Here is an 18,613-nt window from a genome sequence, read left to right on the forward strand (position 1 = left end):
CAACTCAAGTTAACATTGTTAATTTAAAGGACCGATCTGTTATAGAAAACACAAAATTAGAACTACAAAGGACCAAAATCCAAAATGAGGCATAACACAAGGACCATTCTTGTAGTTTACTCTATATTGAATATGCAAATAAACTAATATAAAAAGCATATCTTTGTACAAAAAGTTAAAGATAAAAAAGGGGATGCATTGATCACATTTCAAAATTGTTTAACTCTATCTTTACTTTATTTATTTGTTTTATACATTTTGTTTTATTGATGTAAGATACGTATAAACTTTATATATATATATATATATATATATAAATCAAATAAATTATAAATCTTTACAGGATTCTCATATATTTAAAATTGAGTGAATTACATCTTAGTCCCTGTGATCTGCTTCAAATCACAAAGGTGGTCCTAATTTTTCATTTTCATAACACAAATAATCCCCCTTGAGTTAATATTGTTAAATTGTTGCCCATGAATTAAGGCATGTGAGGACACTTAAGGGTAAATTCGTCATTTTACCATATTTCCCCCCTCAATCTGCTTTCTCAACCAAAAGAACATTCACCACCCATCCCCTCCAAGAAACTAGATCCCTTATAATGAATCGAATGTCGTTGCAGATCTCGTTTCCATTGTTGCTTATGTGGATCAAAGAAAGGGTTGCAAGGAGAGGGAACAAAAGAAGAAAGGGACTGAGTTATCTAGAAATCTTCTTCGTTGCCAATCTCGTCTCGAGAAAATATGGTGCTTTCTTTCAATTCAATCTCACCTTTACATGACAGAAAGGAGAGAGGGTTCGGGTTTGTCATAGAAGGGGATGATTGTGGAATCGTTGGATAAGGAACAGTTCTTGGGGAGAATATGAGGCTATAACGAAGCTCCAGTTGACAATGTTAATTCTAGAGACCACAATGCTATTAAAAACAAAAGTTAGGGATTATTTATGTCAAAAATAAGTTGAGTAAACTACGATTTGTAGTCCTTGTGGTTTCTGAAAGATTGTGATTTTTTTTTATTAACCTGGATATCCAACCTGCTATGCGAACCGACTAATCCCAAGGCGATCACCTGCTTTGCAGATAGCCCGAAGTCACCGCATTTGAACCTCCGTGGCCACAAGAAGATTTTTATTCATCCTTGGGTTTGAACCTGTGACATCCTGGTACTTTTGACCTTTAGAGCCAAGCTCAAACCAATCAGGCACCACCCCTGTGGTTAAAGATCGTGATTTTCATCCATATGGTTTTGAAATTATGATTTTCGTTCTTGTAGTTTCGAAATTGTAATTTTCGTCCTTATGGTTTGTAATTTTTTTTCCGTCTCTATTATTTATAATTTATTGTTGTTCTAGTCCTTGAGAGTAAATCTATTAAAAATCCACCATTTAACTTAGGGGTATTTTAGTCATTTTGTTTTCTCATTTTAGTTTCTTTTTTGGTATTTCAGTCTTTTTTATTTAATAAAACTATATATTTTTTGATAATAGAACCGATGCATTAGAAATTATCTTATTTTGTTATTTTTATGATAAAATAATTAAATATTTTTCATATAGTCTATTTTTTAAAAATATTTTTAGTCATTATAGTTTTAGACTTTTAGCGTCTTATTAGTTCGATTTCTGTCACTAGCGTCATTCAAGTTCAAGTCATTGAGTACCCCTCACGTGATAACATTTTAATTCTTACATGACCAAATAATTAACTATTTTTAGGTTATTTTTATCAAAAAAATATATTTGATTTTATTAACAGAAAGTATAATTGTTTGGCCTCAAAAGTCATTCAGTTATACCAAACAAATATTTGTCATTAATAAAAGTATTACAATAAGTGTATAGATTGTTTTCAAACATTTGAACGAGGCTTTTAAAATAAAGTGTGCAATTTTTTTTTTCATATGTCCTTTCTGAAAAATGACATTTTTATTTGATGTATTTTCAGATTTATATTTTAAAGACAGATACATTTATATGAATTTTTTTTTAAAAAAATGTTCTTAAAGATGTCTAAAAACATTATATAAACTTATTGTATCACATTTATATAGAACATAAATTATTTGGTATAATTGAAGAGTTGTACGTTCTATTAATAAAATTACATACATTTATCTGATAAAAATAATTTAAAAATAATTAATTGTTTGGTCCTATAAAAATATATATTTTTTGGTCTCTAATGAAAAAAATTAACATACTAATTGTATTAAAAATATTTAACTATTTTCTTATAAATAAAACAAAATAATATGTATTATTTTTTTAATAAAAAATATATAGTTTTATTAAATCAAAAGGATTAAAATATTAAAAAAACGAACACTAAAAATATATTTAATAAATCAAAAAGAAATAAAAAAGAGACTAAAATACCCTTAAGCATTATAAAACCATAGGGACTAAAAAATCATAATATTTCTCAAATCATAGGGACCGGAAATGGAAATTCTGCCCACATGGACCAATGGTATAATCATAATGTAGTGTTTAAAGTTTAAAATCATTACGCATTAATTTAGTATTTAATTTATTTAAGCCTGTCAAATCATTCCACGTGTGACTCTTTTAAACTGTTCCACCAAATTGTATTTTACGTCTGCTTTAAAAGATTGGGCTTTTTTTTATGTCAATCATGAACAAAATATCTCGAATTAAAATAATCAAATATTCCACTAATAAAAGCTTTTTTTTTAATTTAATATATAAAATTATTATTGAAGTTTGTAAACTGTTTTAACGAGGTTATGTTTGATAAATTAGTTGTTTACTGATAAATTTATTGTTAGTTGATAAATTAGATGAAAACGTAGCTGATAAATTTATCACGTTTAATAAAAACTGTCTGAAAACATAAACTGACGAAAAAAGACACATTCAAAACTTATTCAATTCTAACGTTATATGATATATTCAGAAAAAAGGATCAAAATATTTCATCATTTTAAAATAAATATTAATAAATAAATAAAGAGTTTTCCAATTATTTGGGTTTAGGGGACATTTACCAAACAATTACCCAGTAAGTGCTTATCGGTAAATTTAACACTATTATTTACTTACCGGGTAAGATTTTAGTCCACAAAAAGGACATCGTATGCAACAATTTTCCTGGTAAGCGCTTACTGTGGTAAGAGGAGTCGCCCTCACTTACTGGGTAAGACTCTTGGTTCTTGTCTAGTTTTACCATGTAAGATTCTTGGTCCTTACCATATTCATTCGGTAAGGTAATCTTACTTAGTAAGCGCTTACCTAGGTAAGCGTTTAATAAAGGGCCCCTTAGTCTTGCATTACATGTCATGTATGTTATATTATTACGAATTTCTCATATCTTAGGACATGAAGTTCGCATACTGAGCATGTTATGTAAAATATTAATAATAAGTGTAACCGGATATGGATTTTGCAGAACTTGTCATAATAATTGGTGATTTGAATAGAGAAATTAGCTCAAATGACCATCTTTCTCATTCAAATTGACCTCCTAACCATTTTCTCTTCCAAATTGGTTCAAATGTCATCGCAATACTCATGTCTTTTATATTACGGACCTAGCTAAAAGACAAAAGAAATGTCAAATTCAACCAGTTTACTGTCACAATTGTGGATATGACCGTCACAATTGCATATTTGACTGTCACAGTTGCATATCAGTGTTGAATTTCTGATCTTTAGATAGGTCCGCAATATTGCAGAAGTAGTGACATTTAGGTCAACCCGGAAGAGAAATAGTTAAAAGACCAATTTAAATGAGGAAAATGGTCATTTAACTCAAGAACTCTTTTGAATAACATTATACGTGATCTGAATAAAAGTGAAGCTTGTTAAATGTGAAAATTTAATTATTTATTATTTTTTGATAATATATATTATTTTATAATTAAGTATACTATTAATAATTATAAAAAAATATATTAATTAATAATTACATATTATATTATGTATTTAAAAAGGAATATATTTAATTAATAATGAAATACATGATGAAAAAAATCATATTAATTAATAATAATAAATTAAAAGAAAGTGACAAAAGAAGGTTTAAAATTAACTAGGTTATTCTAAACCAATGACAAACCAATCAATTTTATTTTAATAAGTTTAAAAATAAATTATTTATAAGTTAGCTGATGGTTATCAAAATTGATCTAAATCGTGACATAAAAATGATTTGATGTCTCATTTATATTAGATTATGAAGTGTAGGTTGTTTGTTTACTCCTTAATAATTCAATTAAGAGGTAACCTTTAAATCGTTAAGAGATTAATCTTGTTTGGCAAAAAAATATGCCTCTTAATGGTTCTAAAATCTTCTTAATGATTTTGCATCATGGATCTCCCTTAACCATTCAGCACCATAATTTCATTATAAACAATTACCAAACAATTATATTTTATTTTGCACTATATCATAAGAGCTTCTTAATCATTTTGCACAAAACCATTCAGTAACTACCAAACAGTCCCTAAAACATTATAAAGATTTTACAATTTTATTAAATTATAAAATTAACTTTTGTAATAATTTAAAGTTTAATAATATATACCCATATTTAACATTAAAAAAATTCTAATTCGGTTAGTAGTGCTTTACTTAGTCACGCAACAACTTTTAGTGAAAAAAAAAAAGAAAATAAATTAAATGGCATGTTGTGTAGATATGATCTAATCAGAAGCGGAACATGCATTAGTAATAGTAGAGGGGTCCAAAAGAATTTTATACTTAAAACCTTAATGGATTATAGATGTTTCACTCTATCGAAAAAAAAGCCCAGGGGCCACTAAAGGCTCCTATGCCCATGTTCCCCTGGATTTAATGATATTATAATGGATTTGTTTTTTTAAAATGAATTCTTAAATAACAGGTTTGAGACTTAATACTGACGTCATCATAGAAAACTCCATCCATCTCCTCCATGCATCAGCTCTACCACCACACTCCATGCTCCAATCAAAACCAATTTCTCTTCTCCTCCACAAGCCCGTAAAATTGAACTCATAAATCCTCCGATCGAAACTATCGTCTATCGCCTTGATTTGTGAAGAAAAAGGGTTTTGTGATAAGAAAACGACATCATCTCTATAGCTGGAATATGAATAATGAAAAGAATTCAAGGATAGTGTCAGGCGTACAGTATGTTGGGAAGAGAAGACGAAGACGTTTATGCTAGAAAAGAAGGAATGAGGACGTCAATGGAGAGGGAGAGGTTCCTTAACATGTACGGGCATTTAACAGGTGACATGATGTAGTTGGGACGCAATATGGAGTGTTTTCCGGCAAAATTTTTAAAAAAGACCAAAATGCCATCATCATGACGGACTATTTATTATCGGAGTCATTATAAGGGACCCACACCATTAAAAGAACAAACAAATGACGAGGACCGTTTCCTTAAAAATTCATTTTAGGAGCCCAATTTGTAACAATCACCAAAACACAAGGAGGAAACTTCTAATTTACTAAAAGGTTATGCATTATCACCCATATGGGACAAAAGAAAATTGGGCAACTTTTATTTATGACTATTGTGAAATGACAATTTTGCATCATCATTTATTAGGTCATAATTGTATTTTAGTTATTATATATATATATATATATATATAGAGAGAGAGAGAGAGAGAGAGAGAGGCGGGTTACGTTGAAAACCGTTCAATTCTTAAAAATCATGCAAACCAATTTCGATCAATAGAAAAATTCCGTTTTTTTAGTTAATTTTAATCATTAAGGGTTTAATAGTCATTTACATTGTTTTTTGATTAATATTGGAAGATATTAAATTTTGTTAATTTTAGAAACATAAGAAAGGAAATGTTTAATATGGTAGGAGTTAAATCTTTTTCTTAATTTTGTTTTTTCACAATAAATAAGTTTTATTTATTTTCACGATTATACTGATTAAAAAAATGAATTTAAAATTAGTTATTATTTGATCTTATCAACAATTGTTGATAAAATTGTTTCATATCTTTTTTTTGGTGATCTTGTTCCCTTAATTTGTATGGTATGGTAGATGCAGTAACTTAATGAAACGTGTTCAGATATCAAAACTTTTATGGATGAAATTGTTGCATAATTTATTAGGATACAAAATATTTTCTATTAGAAAAAGGGCACTTATTTAATTGAAAAAAGGGCACTAATTTAATGAAACTTGTTCAGATTTCGAAAATTTTATGAATGAACTTGTTGCATAATATAATTTTTTTTTGGATAATCTTGTTTCCTATAAGTTTTGAAACGTAAACAATATTAAATAGTTTGACCATAAAAATGATTAATGGAAGCAAACAGTGAAACCATAAAAATGCATGACGATAGCTGCTGTTTCATATARTGGTTCATATAATGTGTAAAGTGTTATAGTTGTGAAACAGGTTCATATAATGGTTATTGTAATGGTTGATATGGTGATGTTAAGAAAATGGTGTGTACTTGGCAAACAGTGAAACCATTTCATAATAAGATTGAAAAATCCATGTACAGAAAACATGAAAATGACATATGTCTACTTTAGCAATAGGTTGATTTATATATTGATGAAACGGTGAAACCATTTCATTCATGAAATGTAATGGTAAAAAAAATTCTGTTTTATTATTCAAAAGGTTTCATTATGTTAACTTGATTATACTGTGTTTTATGTTTCAAAATTTATTACGATATACCTAATTTCATCGGTTCTTACTTTGATCTATTTTTATGATGGATGTTATTTTGTTTATAATATTTAAACATAAAATGAAGATATTTATAGCAAACCTATAATTTTCAAGATTATTCTAACATTTTTTGTTAGAATCTTTGGAAGTATAAGATGATATATATAATTTATAAAACAATGATTTTGTTTCATTAATATTAGGATATACATTATTTTGTTGCCTCGGTTATAGATTTGATGTTTTACATTTTTGCCCTTTTTTCAATTAAAAAATAATTATTTTTAATTTCCTAATATAAACTAATCTAATATTGACCATTGATCAAGAAAATGAACGGATGAGATTAGTTTGTAAGGTTTTCACAAATGAAGGTGGTTTTCATTTGATCCCTCCCCCCCCCCTCTCTCTCTCTCTCTATATATATATATATATATATATATATATATATATATATATATATATATATAAGGTAGTTCACGTGAGACAAAGTTGTTTTCGTGAGACACATAAGATACAATTTTTACACTTGAAACTTCACAACAAAATGTTGTGAAGATAAAAAAAGAGATGAATTTTCACAGCAAAAACACTTGCTGTGAAATTTCAAGTGTAAAAATTGTGTCTGATGTCACATGATCCCAAGTATATATATATAATGTAATTAAGGAGTCGTCCACCGCCTTTCCCATTTCCCAACCTTCGTTTTTCAGTTTTCCTTGATCATTTTCATCTCTTTTCTAGTTGATGTCCTACTCCCCCCACCTCTTCATCTTCGTCTATTAATCTGTTACCACTTCTCAGCTGCTTAGATAAGGTTGGGTGGAGATGAGCATAGTGATCAGGGGGCGGACCTGTATGAGTGGTATGGGTGGCACGTGCCACCGTATTATTTCGCCACCGAAGGGTAAATTTTTTAGGTTTGTTAACGGTGCTACCGTATTATTTGGAAAGTGCTACCGTATTATTTTGAAAGGTGCTACCGTATTTTTCCTAAAATTCAAACATAGCAATTAAAACCCAAACAAAATAAAGCCCAATTGTCCAAATTAATAAAATGCAAAGCCCAATTAACTTATTAACATTTTCAAAATTTGATTATATGATTAAGCCCAAAAATAACAACAATTTTAATTTTTAAAGCCTTTAGGGCCTAATTTTCTAAAGCCCAAATCGTATTTTTGCAGACTATACCTCCTGGCAGGCCCGCTTTGTGCAGTTGTGCGATGCGAGAGCGAGACGAGAGTGAAGTAGTGAACGAGCGTGAACGACAAGCCGTGAGCGAGTGAGCGATGCGACTGTAATGATCTTGAGCGAGTGAACGACGAGCGTGAACGACAAGCCGACCGACAACCAGGGCCACCACCAGGGACACTGTCAACAAGAAGAATCGATTCGATTTTGGAACGAGTCTTGATTCTTGAAGACTTGGACTCAGACGATTCAGAAATCAGAATCGAAACTCACTCACTCGAAGAACGATTCTCACTGACTCACTCGGTTACTCCGAGTCTCGGATGATTATTCAGATTTCAGAATCGATTCGATTAGGTTTAGGTATACATTTTTAGTTTTAGTTGATTATTTACTTGATTAGGTTTAGGTTATTAGGTATACCGTATACATTTTACTCTTGATGAAATTGATTGAGCATTTGAATATTTGATTTGAGCTACTGTCTAATACCGTATACATTTTACTCTTGATGAAATTGATTATTGATTGAGCATTTGATTTGAGTACTGTCTAGTGTAGATTTGCAAAATACAAATTGTGAAATTGATTTTACTATTGATTTGAGCTACTGTCTACTGTCTAGTGTAGATTTTACTATTGATTTGCAAATTTACTCATTGTCTCATTACTGATTACTTATCATTGTTTTCATTACTTAGATTTACGATTCTCATTCATTATGGAAAAATATTTGAAGCGAAAAGCTTATCATCAACCGGTAATAATGATGCATCCAACAATGTGATTGATGTTAACGATCTTCCTTGGGATCCATCAGAGAGACCCAAAATTATAAGTTATAACCCAAATCAAAGAGACGAAATTAGACGAAAATACTTGGTAAGGGGTTCTTGTCAACCACGAGGTCACATCTTTCCAACCAAAGTTATAGGGGCTAAAGGGAGACGGTTTGTTGTTACTTGGTTTGATCAATTTCAGTGGTTGGAATATAGTGTAAAAGTAGATAGAGCATATTGTTTGCCTTGTTACTTGTTCAGAGACCAAGGTGGGAATCATGGGATAGATGCATTTGTGGCGGAGGGATTTAATAGTTGAAGTAAAAAAGATAGACTTACGCTTCATGAGGGTGAGGTTAATAGTTTTCACTATAAAGCACTTAAAAAATGTGAAGATTTGGTTAACCAAAACCAATCAATTGCTGTTGCCCTTCATAAACAAACAGAACTCATGAAGATCGAGTACCACATGTGATTGAATGCTTCCGTTGAAGTTTGTAGATATTTGTTGGAGAATGCTTTACCATTTCGTGGCAATGATGAGTCTGAAAAGTCTATGTTCAAGAAAAATTTGTTGGCATTGTTCATGTCATGGATACATCTGCTGTAAGTCTTACTATTAATGATCGCTCGTAAGTCACGACAACTCTTGTTAAGAGTTAACCAAATAATTTGATGATAACTTAATGATTAAAACTATAAGTTGAAAGTGAAAAACTTAAATAATTTTGATAAAAAATCAACGATAAAATTATATATAAAATTTAGGGTTTAAGGTTTTTAATTTCTTATTCTTATTGTATAGTATAGAATATAAATTGATAAATAGTAAAACTCTGACATGGGCTTTTTATTATAGCCCAAGGTCAAGCCCAACCCCATAAAAACAGCCCAATTTCTCAATTAAGACACTACTTGGTTGGTACTTGGTAGTATGATTGATGTAGATTTCTATTTAAATATGAAAAATACTGATTTTAAACGAAAATGTTGTCCTTGAAATAACAAAAAGGATTATCTGGCAAGCACTGGTCATGTAAGATGCGTTACGCTTGCTTACTGGATAAAACTCTTATTCTTCACGTCGTTCTTATCCGCATAAGATTCTCAGTACTTTTTTTTATGTTCATCCATAAAGTAAGTGATCCATGTAAACATGTGGTAAATGACCCTAAGTCTTCAATTTATCGATTGTTTAAAAAACAATTATATGTGTAAACACAGTGTCACACATATATGAAGTCATGAATTATTAAAACATGTACAGTGTGGCTTGCAAATATACGAGTGTTGGATAATGAGTGAAGTGACGTTTTTGTTGTTGCGATGAGAACGCAAAAATTATGAAAACTTAGGGCAATCAGTCATATAATCACAATTCTACACAGTATGTTGTGTTTTGACTTGTTCAACTGGTTAAAATTCCGTTCAAGTAGAAAAATATTTTTACAAACATTTAAAATAAAAAGATTTTAATGTAATAATTTGAAGTTAATAGCACAAACCAAACAAAATGGGACAAACTTATAAATAAAATTTTATCTTGTGAAATGACAATTTTATTTCATCCATGATAATCGTGTTTTAGTCATTTCGAAATCATTTACAGTTCGAACCTCCAGGAAGTCCACTAAAATATCTTCATGGATTACTCCGAAAACCAGCTCTTGATATATATGATCCTCTACCACCTAGAGCCTTCATGTAACCTGATCCTCCACCGTTTAAACCACCGCTAGAACCTCCTTTGCCACTGTAGCCACCACCACTCTCAATGGTCTACCACCGCTTTTGTCACCGTCAGTTCTCAATGCAACTTTTCTAAGCACTTATGAGATTTTATTTTATAGGAAATTGGTGTGAATAAACATTAACACGTTAGAAAGTATTTATATAAGATTTTCTATCGTTTAAATTAAATAATACTAATTAATGATTTACATCCCCTTAGCTTCCATAAAATTAATTATGAAAACCCTTTGAGTTTTCTTTTCTGAATAAATTCTAGAATAATATATTAATATCATTATAATTATAAAGACCCATTGGTCATAAAGTCAAATATTTTTGAAATCATAATTTGGTTCTTAAAATAATAAAAGAAATATAATATTTGGTTTTTGTTAATAACATATTTAAATTTTTATAATTATTATATAATTAAATTAAAATTGTTTCATCAATTTTAATAGATCACTTACCATAAATTATTAAAAATAGTTAAAATATTATAATATCATCTATGTCAATATTTTTCGCCAAAAATATAAAGACATGTATAACATCACATAATAAATGAAATCACATAACTGTCATCAATATGTAATGTGATGTCACTTCTTCAGTAATTATAGAAGGGGATGGAATACAATTACTCAGATTTTTTTTAATTTGTTAATTCTTATGGATGAGTATCAAGAATTAGTACACAAAGATATAATATAGATTGTTGTGGAAGAAGGAAAAGATAACATAATCTTAACAATCTTACACAGAAAAGAACTTACAAGAACAACACAGAGAGTACGTGCAAGGAAATGAAAAACAGTAAGGTCTTCTTTATACACAGGAGGGTAGTAGGATAGAGTCGATTGCCTTGAAAATGCACTTAGAAATTCTTTTAGCGAAACATAGTTTACATGAGACATGCACCCTACCTTTTATACTACCTTCATGCAATAAATGCATGTCGACAGTTGTCACCTTAGGATAAGAAGGCATGGGTTGACTTGACCATAGTTGATATATCATTTTCATTGTATATTGCATGTACACAACACTGTTCAATAGAGACAAACCTACTAATAAAGAATGTCTTTATCAGGTAGGGAGATCTTCTTTGAATGAATTAGTAGCTTCAAACAGCTACTTATAAATCTTGGTGCATGAAGATTTTCCTTCAATCAGCTAGTAGCTTCAAAACATCTTCATTCCTCAAATCAACTACTTTGGAGTCTTGGTGTGTAATTTAGATAGTTGATCTACAATACCGCATCAGTGACCTTTTATCTTCACATCGGCTAGTCTTCGATTTTGCCAAGGGCTTTAACTATGTACCAAGAAACTAATATACAAAGAAACCAATAACTACTAAGTGTTGATAGGATAGTGGAACAGATCAGTGAATCATCACCAAATCAATAGGTGACCCAACAATCTCATTTTATTTGATGATGACACAAACACTTAGAAATAAATAAATACAAGATACACAAACTCTAAAATTCTTTGAGACAAAGAACTTATAAATTCGGTGACCATGTATATATTCTTTTTGAGTTCTTTTCTTTTTCTTTTATTAACTGTAAACGTATATACAAGACAAATAATGAACCAAAAAATGCAACAAATAAAGCATGAGGAAATTTGAAGTAAATACTGAAATATAAATTGCATTTATACTAGACAATAAATTTAAAGTACATAAAGTAAAGAAGAGAGTGAAAAAAGAAGAAAACATATAGATAGATCAGCTAGCAGTCATCATCTACTTCCATGATAGATGTGTCAGTAGCTACAACTGCATCTCTTTTCTTCAGTTCATCAGATACCAAAGTATAGAAGACTTTTTCGGTTTCACCAATTTTAATGATACTAAGTATTACAAGAAGTAGTTGAGAATCAGCTATTGATATCTCAGAGGCTCGGAAAAATCGAAGGCAACTGCTCACGTTCCAAAAGAAGATTCCATGCTCGGGTGTGAACAAGATAATTCCTTTCGGATGACAGTCATGAATAGGAAGAGTAAGATTTAGAGGTGAAACATCGGGGACCTTACCTTCTTCTAAAAGTTTTTGAATAAAAGAATCTTGCTTCTTGATAGATTGAGAGGTAGACGTAGATTTGGATGAGCCAACTTTAGTTAAAAGTGACTTAAGAACAAAGAGTTATGGAGGGAAGATAACTTGTAATGCTTCTTGATCATTAGTATCTTTTTCAAGAGATGATACAAATGATTCAAGACAAACTCACGATATATGTTTCTGCTTTTCTTGATAAACTTGATTGTCTCCATCCATTCAGATAAGACATATGCATTTATCCAAAATAGTTATTCAGTTCTCACTACTCCGTTTGCTCAACCGATTATCAGATAAAATTGATTCGAATTGTGAGTCAATTTTTTAGGACCTCTGATTCGAGCACTAATAATTCCAGTAGCAATGTACCGACTATAGATTGAATCACTAAATCATTTTATTCTTTTCTCTCTAGTTTCTTCAGTTTTTGACTGTTGGACCAAAGATTAAGACCCGTTAGCTTCATCAAATTGCTTTTGAAGAGCAATTGAATTAGTCGCATCCTCAACTGAAATGCCCAAGAGATGAAGATCAGCTTCGACAGGAGTTGGAGTTTTTAGAACAATTTTTACATTTGTGGATGCCTCTACCCAATTATTATCAATCTTTACTGCTTTAACTTTAGTAGCTTCTTCATCTGATGTCATAGGTGTCTTTCCTAATTGACGAGTTAGAACATTCATGTCCCTAGAAGTAGAAGTCATAGAAACTTAAGAACAAATAATCTGCTAATGCTCCCCCTCAATAGATAAAACAGTTGTAGGCTGAGAGAGAATAATAGGGTGAGAATCGGGTTGCTCCTCCTTAATAAATAAAGTGGCTACAACTCTATAGAAACTGAGTCATCCACGTTGTCACTGGTGGCATGGTCAACCTTCTTCTCCCCTTTAGTGGGAACAGAGGAAGGCATAGAAGCAGCAACCGGATGTTCCCCCTCGGTGAGAATAGTGGAAGGCACAAAAGCGGTAGTACGAGAAATAGGGGTAAGAGGAGCACATGTGGCACATAGCAAACAAGAAATACTGTGATGAAGATCTCCCATAAGACTAGAATCACCCTGAATACGCCTACTAAATGCAATCAATAATACTCTATCTGGTTCAATGAACTGACTGGTACCTAATTCAATGAAAACTTCAGGAGGATCCCATTTTTTAAAACCATTTTAGATATCTGAGTCTAAGCATTAACTTTAGAATACAAATCAACAAGAGAATGGAGAATAGCCAAATTTACGTCAGCTTGAGAGTCAGAGCATGCACAAAGATCTGCCATATCATGTATAATAGCAGACTGAGAGTCTGAGAGAGCAGTCGGTCGGGCACTAAGAGCATATATGGTCCCCAAGTGTGATAAAAGTATGACCATAATCATGCAGGTGGCATCCCATCTATCATCCATGGCAGTAAGCCTGGTGGCAATGATGTCCAACTTGCAAGAAAGATCAGTATGTAAAGTGGCTTGCTGAGAGACAAAAAATTGACACTAAGATGAGAGGCCCTGAAACATGTCCACCGTTTCATTAGGTAGAGCATATAAGATATAAGGAGGATATGGAACAACAAACTGAAAGCCCGGCTGAACTGTAGGCCCGACAGAAGAATCAGGAGGAGGTATATGATCAGGAGTAAGAGAGCGAGTTTTGATTGGGCTTTCTGGACTATCCTGTGAAGGAAATGCAACACACTCTGAATGATCGGTGCCCTAAAAGTCAATAATGGAAATATCACCGAATTCTTCCTGAGACTAGACGTCTATATCAACAATATCAACGTAAGGCTCAATATCTATGTCAGCAACACCAACATGAGGCTTAATGTCTGTATCATTGACACCCATGAGAGGTGGGTTGCCTGTTACCATCTCAGTGGAGGTAGTAGGCTGTAAGACTCACCACCCACATTCATAAGCAAATAATGAAGAAAATGGATACCATCGTCAGCCTAACTAAAAAGTCATCCATCCGGGTAAGATCATTGAGATTAACAATCTCGGGTGATAGGCTGCGAGTACATGGAGGAGAAGAAGGGCCTCAAAAAGGAATGTATCTGAGTCATCACCAAGGTCGTGTAGAGACGCCGAGGTGGAGTGACATAGGATCTTCGAGTGTACAATAGTGTCATGTTGGGAGGGCACTAAGGAGCTGGGGGTGCATAACATATGTCCTGGGCTCAGTAGGACCAACTTCAACAACCTTTTTATGTTGAGATTCCTTGGTTGGAGATGTGTGTTTAGTCCTTTTAGATTTCTTGGTCTTCTTGGAGAAAGAGCCAAGAGTGGATAACTTAGATTGCCTCCGTTTTATCTTAGGAGGGTGGGAGACGGGGTGAGACTCTGAAGGATGTTTCAGAGTCGTAGCCTTAGAAGCAGATGCGGAGGTTGTAGGTAGAAAACTATCTACCAGTCGTCTCTTGACTGAGGATATGGCCTCTTTAGAGGCAGTAGCTGATGTAAAGGGAGAAGGGGCCACCGACTTGGAGGAGTTCTTGGTGACAAGTGTAATATAAGAATGGGCCCTAGCTGCTGTAGACACAGAAAACTCTCCCCAAACCAGATTGGGAGAGGTGGCAAAAGGTACCATACCTAAGGGGAGGGGAGGGGAAGATCAGTAGGCAAATATGCCTTCTTTAAAGTTTGAAAGCCAATTTGAGAAACATTGATATTATAGTAATTCTTTGTCAACGTCGGCTAGCATACGTGACCCAAGCTTATCAGCAATCATTATTGAGAGAAATATGATAAATGGAACTATATGACTCTTAGAATAACCCATCTTATTAACTAGCTACCCAAAGAAATAACATGAAAAGTCAATCTTTTTCTAAAATATCAATGCATGAGCAAGTAGTGTAACTGAAGTAGGAGACTGATCCATGCATCCAGTTTTGGAGCTCAAGCACTAAATAGCGTGCGAGAACAAAAAGTTCCAAATACCACCAATATTTTTACCATAGAGAGTACCTTGACTCTTAACAATAGCGTATTACACATAACCCATAACAATAGGCATAGTATGAAGATCCTCAACATAAACAATATCATTATAAGAGGAGTATGTGGGAAGATCCAATACTCGTCTCAAATTATCAACATTAAATGACACATTATTGGTAGAGAGAACAAAATGATGAACTTCTTTAATAACATCATCATACACAGGTGGCCCAAAAATGACCTAAAAGCAAATTGCTCATCTTAGGAGAGGAAGTTAAACATTTATTGAGAGGACTACTTACGTAAGAATTCTGTGATAATATAGAAATCTGGATTCTTCTCGTTGTGGTCCACATAGTTGCATAGTGAATATGTAACACTGTCAGTAGTAAGAGGGACAAATTTCACATTCTTTGGAGCCTTGGATGGAGTTGAGACTTTTGAAACCATTATTATGCAAGGAAATCACACAGTAGGTTGGGAGGAGGGTTTGAATATGTGAGGAAAGTGAGAAGGGGGAGGATGATATATGGAGGGAAAAGAGTAAGATGGTAAGTCTAGACTCTAGCTACCAAAAGGTGGCAACTTGGTAACCTAAAAGATTAATGCAAAAGTCAACATGTCTTGTCAAAGGATATTTCACAAATCTCACAAAAGGTAGGAGTTGGTGATGAGTATGAACTGATTGGGGAAACATCGGTTTGGGTATAAAAGATAGTTGGGAGATCAAAATGGGAAGGGGGTGTTAAATCAATTAGAAAGAAGTTGATTGAAAGAGGGGGGGGGGAGTAGAGACGGGGTTTGATTTTTTTGTTTTTTTGAGATAGAGGCTGATGGGGGTGGGGTAAGAGATCGAAGTCGAATGGTGAGGGTATGGAGATAGAAATTAGCGAGTGGGGTAGGGGAGGCCGATGAATTGAGAATTTGATAGGTGAGAGGGTTCGATTGGGAAAGGGATCGGTAAGGGGTTTGGGTGTTATGGTCAATTAGAGGGAGTTCGGGTAGAGTGGGAAAGAGAGTGACAAGGAAAATCGGTGAGAGAGTTGGGGGTGGGCAAAGTGGGGTGGGGGTTCATATTGGGGGCGGTTAAAGAGAAGATAGGGTGAGACTGATCGACTTGTGGGAGATAGATAGGAAGCCGAGCGATGAGCAAAGAGAAAGAGGCAAGAGAGAGAGACTGAGAGAGGGTTCGATGAAGGAAAGAGAGAAGGGTAGTGTCGACGAGGGAGAGAAAGAGAGAGTGGTCGGTGAGAGGTGCGTTTGGGGAGAGAAAGAGAGAGTCATCAAGAGGGAGAGTTTCGGCTAGGGGGATCAGGTTGGGTTAGAGAGAGAGAGAGAGAGAGAAAGGGATCGTGGAAGGAGAGAGAATTCAAGAAAAAAAGGATCGGTGAGGGTGAGAGACTGATTCGGGGTTTTAGGATAGAGGTTTAGACAAGAGGATCACTGGGATGAGTGGCCGAGGATGGGTGAAGGCCGTGAGGGTGCGACTGAAATATAAAAATAAAAATCTATAATAATCTTTTAGTAGCTTATAGTCCTCACAATAGGAAAAAAGAACATGTGAAGGATAATTGTAAACAAATAATCTTTTATAACTTCGAGTTTTTAATGAATTTAATTGAACTCGCTTATCTCGAGCGCGAGTTTAATAATTCTTGAGTTGGAGTCGATATCGAACACAAAATAAAGTTGGTTTAACTTAACTAGCTGAAATTCATAACACCAATGTTCGACTCGACTGGTTCTAAAGCTGTTTCGAAAACTCGATTCAACGTTACTATATACACTTTTTCAAGCCAAACATACTTTTCTAACCATTCAGGCTCCCATTACTATCTGTATATAACACATCGTCCCGATTTAACAGTAAATTATTACCAATAATTTTCAATTATAATCTTAATTAATTTATAGATTACTAATTTAATCTGGTTAATGAGGGTAAATGTAGAATGACAATTGTAGCCTCTTACTCATCATACAAGGAAAAACTATTGCATCTTTCACACACAAACATAGACAAAAGAAGAACGAAACAAGTTTTAAATAAATTTTTATTTAAGGTTCTTGTGGAATAACAATTTTACCCTTTTTAGTGGATTACATAGCAATTGCATATTAGTGATTTCACCCTCATTTACCCTTAGAAGCATCACGAAGCCCAATAACATATCCTCGTGGGTTGCCTTCAAAAACAGCTCTTGAGATATATGATCTGCCACCATTTGGAGCCTTTATTTGACCTGATATTCCACCACGCTTATCACCATTGTCATTGCTAGAACTTCCTTTGTTATTGTCATTAGCGCTATCACTGTTAGAACCTTCTTTGCTACTACTAGCACCCATTCTTAATATGTGACTTCTTTAACGCTTATGAAATCATATATAAGATATGAATTCATTAATGAGATTAGCAAGCAAGCATTTAAAGTAAACAGAGAAAACATAGTTTTGTTTACTTTATTTTAGATGATATATTCTAATAATGTTTTTATTAAAAACCAAAATATTGTACATATATGAATTCACATAACTTTAATAGGTGCAACTTCGGTGACTAGAAAATTTACGAGTGTTATGTACAAATAAGTCGAGTGAAGGTTTGTTGCATTTAGAGGGGTCGCATAATTCCAACTATATATATTGCACGTTACGTTTTGATATGTTTCAACTTGTTCAGGTTGTTAATGTTCAATCTAAGAAGTATTAAACATTATGAATTTGAACCAATTTTGGACTTATTGAATCATTGAATTTTTGAAAACCAAACTTAGAACTGAGGCTTTGATTTGGATTGTATGCTTCTTTATAAATCAATGAGTCAACATAAATGTATTAGCTGAAAGTAATATATCAGTCATTCTATGTGTGTAATTTAACATGTATTTAAGGAAAATAAACTCTTTTCTAATGACATTCATCCTAGCAAGTAAATATCTTGGTCGAAGAATCCGTTAATTGTGAATCTCTTATCTAAGAACAATTTCTGAACTGAATCTCGGGTTGTGTGATACCCGGGTCCTGATTATTACCCATGGTAATTATTATGTGAGTTAATTGATTTTGTGGATACATGTTTACATGAATTAAATAGGTGAGTATGTGTATTTTATGCATGGAAATATGTATGCATATTATGTAGGTATATATATATATATATATATATATGCAATGTATGGAAATAATGTGTAAAAGTGTTTTGTGCCTACATGCATGAAGGTTTCGGTTATGTGC

Source organism: Cynara cardunculus (genome assembly GCF_001531365.2).
Source record: "Cynara cardunculus var. scolymus isolate 2C chromosome LG 8, CcrdV1, whole genome shotgun sequence".
In the NCBI taxonomy this organism is placed as follows: domain Eukaryota; kingdom Viridiplantae; phylum Streptophyta; class Magnoliopsida; order Asterales; family Asteraceae; genus Cynara; species Cynara cardunculus.